General features: G+C 38.6%; 1 long non-coding RNA gene across 1 annotated transcript; it reads left to right on the top strand.

Moving 5' to 3' along the window:
• The first annotated feature begins 1,136 nt into the window (after nucleotides 1-1,136).
• LOC131984277 (uncharacterized) lies at nucleotides 1,137-2,458 on the top strand. The gene is made up of 3 exons (XR_009395557.1): nucleotides 1,137-1,253; nucleotides 1,601-1,726; nucleotides 1,993-2,458. It is a non-coding gene; the product is annotated as an uncharacterized LOC131984277 (long non-coding RNA).
• Nucleotides 2,459-5,382: the final 2,924 nt, after the last annotated feature.

Genomic DNA, 5,382 nt, shown 5'->3' with positions numbered 1-5,382 from the left:
CCAGCCAGCTTCTGGAGAGGAAACCTCCAGCCAGCTTCTGGAGAGGAAACCTCAAGCTTCTGGAGAGGAAACCTCCAGCAAGCTTCTGGAGAGGAAACCTCCAGCAAGCTTCTGGAGAGGAAACCTCCAGCAAGCTTCTGGAGAGGAAACCTCCATCAAGCTTCTGGAGAGGAAACCTCCAGCAAGCTTCTGGAGAGGAAACCTCCAGCAAGCTTCTGGAGAGGAAACCTCCAGCAAGCTTCTGGAGAGGAAACCTCCATCAAGCTTCTGGAGAGGAAACCTCCAGCAAGCTTCTGGAGAGGAAACCTCAAGCTTCTGGAGAGGAAACCTCCATCAAGCTTCTGGAGAGGAAACCTCCATCAAGCTTCTGGAGAGGAAACCTCCAGCAAGCTTCTGGAGAGGAAACCTCCATCAAGCTTCTGGAGAGGAAACCTCCAGCCAGCTTCTGGAGAGGAAACCTCCAGCCAGCTTCTGGAGAGGAAACCTCAAGCTTCTGGAGAGGAAACCTCCAGCAAGCTTCTGGAGAGGAAACCTCCAGCAAGCTTCTGGAGAGGAAACCTCCAGCAAGCTTCTGGAGAGGAAACCTCCAGCAAGCTTCTGGAGAGGAAACCTCCATCAAGCTTCTGGAGAGGAAACCTCCAGCAAGCTTCTGGAGAGGAAACCTCCAGCAAGCTTCTGGAGAGGAAACCTCCAGCAAGCTTCTGGAGAGGAAACCTCCAGCAAGCTTCTGGAGAGGAAACCTCAAGCTTCTGGAGAGGAAACCTCCATCAAGCTTCTGGAGAGGAAACCTCCATCAAGCTTCTGGAGAGGAAACCTCCAGCAAGCTTCTGGAGAGGAAACCTCCATCAAGCTTCTGGAGAGGAAACCTCCAGCAAGCTTCTGGAGAGGAAACCTCCAGCAAGCTTCTGGAGAGGAAACCTCCATCAAGCTTCTGGAGAGGAAACCTCAAGCTTCTGGAGAGGAAACCTCCAGCTTCTGGAGAGGAAACCTCCAGCAAGCTTCTGGAGAGGAAACCTCCAGCAAGCTTCTGGAGAGGAAACCTCCAGCTTCTGGAGAGGAAACCTCCAGCAAGCTTCTGGAGAGGAAACCTCCAGCTTCTGGAGAGGAAACCTCCATCAAGCTTCTGGAGAGGTGGCCGGTCATGTTCAAGAGAAAGATCATCCAACAACGCAGAAAGCTTCCATCCACTAGTGAGCTTGAAGAAGTCTTGCTGGCAGCGGATCCTCCTGAGGATGGCACTGAAGCTGATGTTGGTAAGCTGATTGTTCTTGTTCTTGTTCTATTGCTCTCATATACGTGGAACATATTATCATCATGTCTAAACATTTACATATTAGCATAATACTGTAAGCTGGATCAGTGATAAATGTAAGTGGACTTTATGTACGCAGTATATTGAACAAAACTTCAAGAGAACTAAAGTGTTGGAGCTATGGTTTGAACTGGCTAACTGCTAGTGATGATGTAAAACTTTCCTTTATGGTTTCTTTTTTCTTTTCTTTTTTAATATAAATGCTGCTGCCATTGCAGAGCACTGACTTGTGTTGACAGCCTGCATAACTGAAGTGTGTTGAGATTGATCATGTGGTTGTTGTTACAGGTTGGGACGGAGACCTTTCACCGGTTTTACTGCTGCTCCACCTGATTCCACCCTCTGCTCAGGGCCGAGAGAGACCAGGAAAGGTTTCAGCACCAAGCAGAGAAGCATCTTGTGGTCTTTAAGAAGGTTTGTATTATTGGAGGTTATTGAGGGACAAATCTTATATAATTGCCTAATAGTTGTAGAATATGGTCATGCACAATAAGGCATTAATAAAGTGCTTTATAATGAGTACTGCCAGCCAACATGCTGCTAACGTGTATTCTAATAAGCAACTAGTTGGTGAATATGTCTAACTTAAGTGGTATTTAGTTTTTATGTTCCTTCTGTCTTGGTTTTATGTATCACAACTGTCTAACTGTGATCATATCTTCATGTGATTGTCTCCGCAGACTGGAACAAACATCCATCACCACCAGAGCTCAGCAACATCTCCTGGCTGTTGGAGTTCAGAAGACTGCAACCCACCAGTTCTTCATCATCCTGGACAAGAACGCCATACCTTGCAGGTCGACCTCTTCTCTTGGTGCCTTTGATAAACTGTTTCAGGCTCATTTTGTGTTTCTGTCTCCTGAATTTTTGCCTGACATAGTTGAGAGCTGCTATTAAAGTTTTTAAATGCATTATTTTGTGGAAACTTGTGATTTTTACTTACTTAATGGTGCTTTTTTTGGTCTAAGTTGACACTACAAAATAGTAAATTAAGAGTAATATTTACACTCTTCAGTGTTGTTTAACCTTTGGTGTAACATTTCATAAACACTATCCAGTGTAAGCGAGTGTTACATTTTTACTCTATTTAGAGTTAATTTAACTCTGAAATTCTAAACACTATGGAAAGAGTCAATTCAACACAATTCAGAGTGGGACCATATACACTCGGAAATAGTGTTAAATTCAACTCTTTAAGTGTTACTTTAACACTGCGGAATTTACTGTGTAACATAAATAAATTAAATAACGTTAATGCAAATTTCTACATAAATTTAATGTGTAAATTTACTTAAAGTTTAAGTATACTTTACATAAACCTTATGAGTTTATTCAAGCATCTCATACGCAAGCAGTTATGAAAAAGTTTCTTTATTAACATTAAGCACCAAATATGGGCAACAGATTACTGTTTAGGGAACACATATTCACCATTAATTAGTTGCTTATTAGCATGTAAATAAGTAACATATTGTCTCTTAATGAGTCATTATTCAGTAGTTATTAATGTCTTATTCTGCATGGCCTTATTATACAACCAGTAAGACATTAACTAAGAGTTTTCCCTCAATAAACTCAGAATTATTGCTGATTAGTAGTAAGTAAGGAAGGTTTTTTATATGAGTTATGATCTTAATATGCTTTACTTCGTATGGACTTTATGAGTCTCTTTAACTTTATATGTAATATTGAATGAACTCATAAGGTTTATGTAAAAGTATACGTACATTTTAAGTAAATTTACGCATTAAGTTTATGTAGAAAATTGCATTAACGTTATTTAATTTATCTATATTACTTTTTAATGAAAGAAAAACATTGCATTTCATTTGACCTTTTACATTCAACGTATGTAATGAAATTACATGGAAAATTTACATGTAATTAAATTACATAAAGTCCACGTTTTTGGCTTAATAATTGTTTTGAGTGTATGAGCATTAAATCTCTGCACCACACTGTGTTTCCTGCTCTTATCTGCCATTTCTTCCAGTTTCTTAATGTCCAGTTGTTTACATGGGTTATAAAAGTTTATTATCACCATCTTCCTCTTTTTTTACCCATATTTCTGTTATAATACTCTCCATCTCAGCTCCAGTATCAATAACCTGTATGGAATCCTGCTCCTGTCTCTTCTGACTGATACGTTTCCCTTCATAATAAAGTCTAGCTTCGGTTTAACCAATACCTCTGGTGTTTCCTGTTGACTATATATACATTGCTTTAACTCCTGACCGTTGCATTCCACTGGAGGATTATCATTATTATTATTAATACGACCCAGTAATGATGATTCTTGACTCATCTCTTCCCATCTCAGTGCATGACTAAATGCGTGTGTGCATGTTTGTGTATGTATACTTACAGATGTGTATGTGGGGGAGGGAGGGGTGGGTTTTGTCATTTTTATTGTTTGTTTTTTCTTATTTTTTGTAAAGCACTTTGTGTTGCATTTTTATGTATGAAAAGCGCTATATAAATAAAGTTTGATTGATTGATTGATCTCGTCCCTCTCATAGTGATAGAAAAATTGCATGAGGAAACCTTGAAAACTGATAATCTGTCACCAACAGAACAAACCTCACCATTTCTCTGCTCAGATCGTTGATGGGAAATGAAGAGCTGGAGACGTCCAAGTTCTCAGTTTAACAAAGTTTTATTACAATACGTCAAAAAATGTGCATTTTACAGAGATTCTCCGGGTTCAACATTAACTCATGTCCCTGATACAAACAGACGTGTTTCAGTTGGTGAAGTCTGAACCACGACTCTCTCCCTGAACACATTAAAATACTAACATTTGTTAAAACATGCTGGTCGATTTCCTCCAGGAAGTCCCGCCTTCTTGATCGCTGATTCGCCAGTTTTAATCAATACAGCGGCACGTCATGCCAAAAAATGTCAAAAAACATTCTGTCTTGTTATTGTCTCACAAAGATATCACGTCTACAGAGTCAAAGGATTTTAACTGTCTCTTCTAAAAGTCTAAAAAATATGAAACAGACAATGAAATATATGTAGTCAAAGTTTCTAAACCAAAATTAACACACAAACATAATCATTGTATCAAATCATATTGTCTGATTAATATAAATGCACAGAGATATTTATTACAGTCAGGTTCAGTGAATGAGGCATAGTGACCTGTGATGACTGTTGGAGAAGAATCACAAAGAGGAAGAAGAGAAGAAGAGGAAGACAGGAACTTTTCATTTTCAACAAGTATAATATTCAAATGATTCCAACAATATCCAGATGATGAACTGCTGCTTTGACTCTAATCTGGATTCTTTCTGTTTTAGATGGAACATCTGCTGTTATCTGCTATAAATGTCACCAAACTCTTTTTCACCTCCAACATTTTCTTTTCAGTTTCATGTCCAGTTCTAATCTCCTCTTGTTTCTCTCTATTCTGTTGCTTGCCATTAACCCTCTATGGTACGGTGTTGCTCTCAGGCAACATATCCATTTTAAGCCTGTCAAATTTATACAATGCATGTTTTTGATTGATGCGATGCTTTAAAAAAGAGGGAAGAGTATGTGGAACCAATAGCAATGCTTTAATTTGTCACATGACCTCCAGGCGGCCATATTGAAACACTATTTTGCAGACTTTTTTTCAAAGGAAACAGCTTTGCCATTTTGTGCCACAAAAAAATCACTCAAACCGTCATTTCCTGGCCCTTTTCCATCTTGAAAAAAAAAAATTCCTGCTCATAGGTGAGAAAACCTTCGTTTTAGATAGTTTCATAAACTTAGACTGTTCAAGACATTCATTTCAATGGGTTGTTGGTTCAGGCAACATTCAGTTAAAAAAGTTCCTTTTATAATGTTTCTAAATTTAAAATGTTATGTATTGTTCCCTGTTGAAGCTACTGAATCGTCTACACATGTTTATGAAATAAATAATGTTAAAATTAATTTTACAAGCTTTCTTTTTCACTTGTGCACCGTATGGTACAATGTTGCCTCCGGGCAACAAACCCCTAAATCTTCAGATTATGTTTATTTGGTCTATTTCAAGACAAAAAAAGACTCTCTAAACATTTTTTCATAAAGCATACCATAGA

Source organism: Centropristis striata, chromosome 14, assembly GCF_030273125.1.
Source record: "Centropristis striata isolate RG_2023a ecotype Rhode Island chromosome 14, C.striata_1.0, whole genome shotgun sequence".
NCBI classification, from domain to species: Eukaryota; Metazoa; Chordata; class Actinopteri; order Perciformes; family Serranidae; genus Centropristis; species Centropristis striata.
This window is presented reverse-complemented; position numbering and strand designations above follow the sequence as displayed.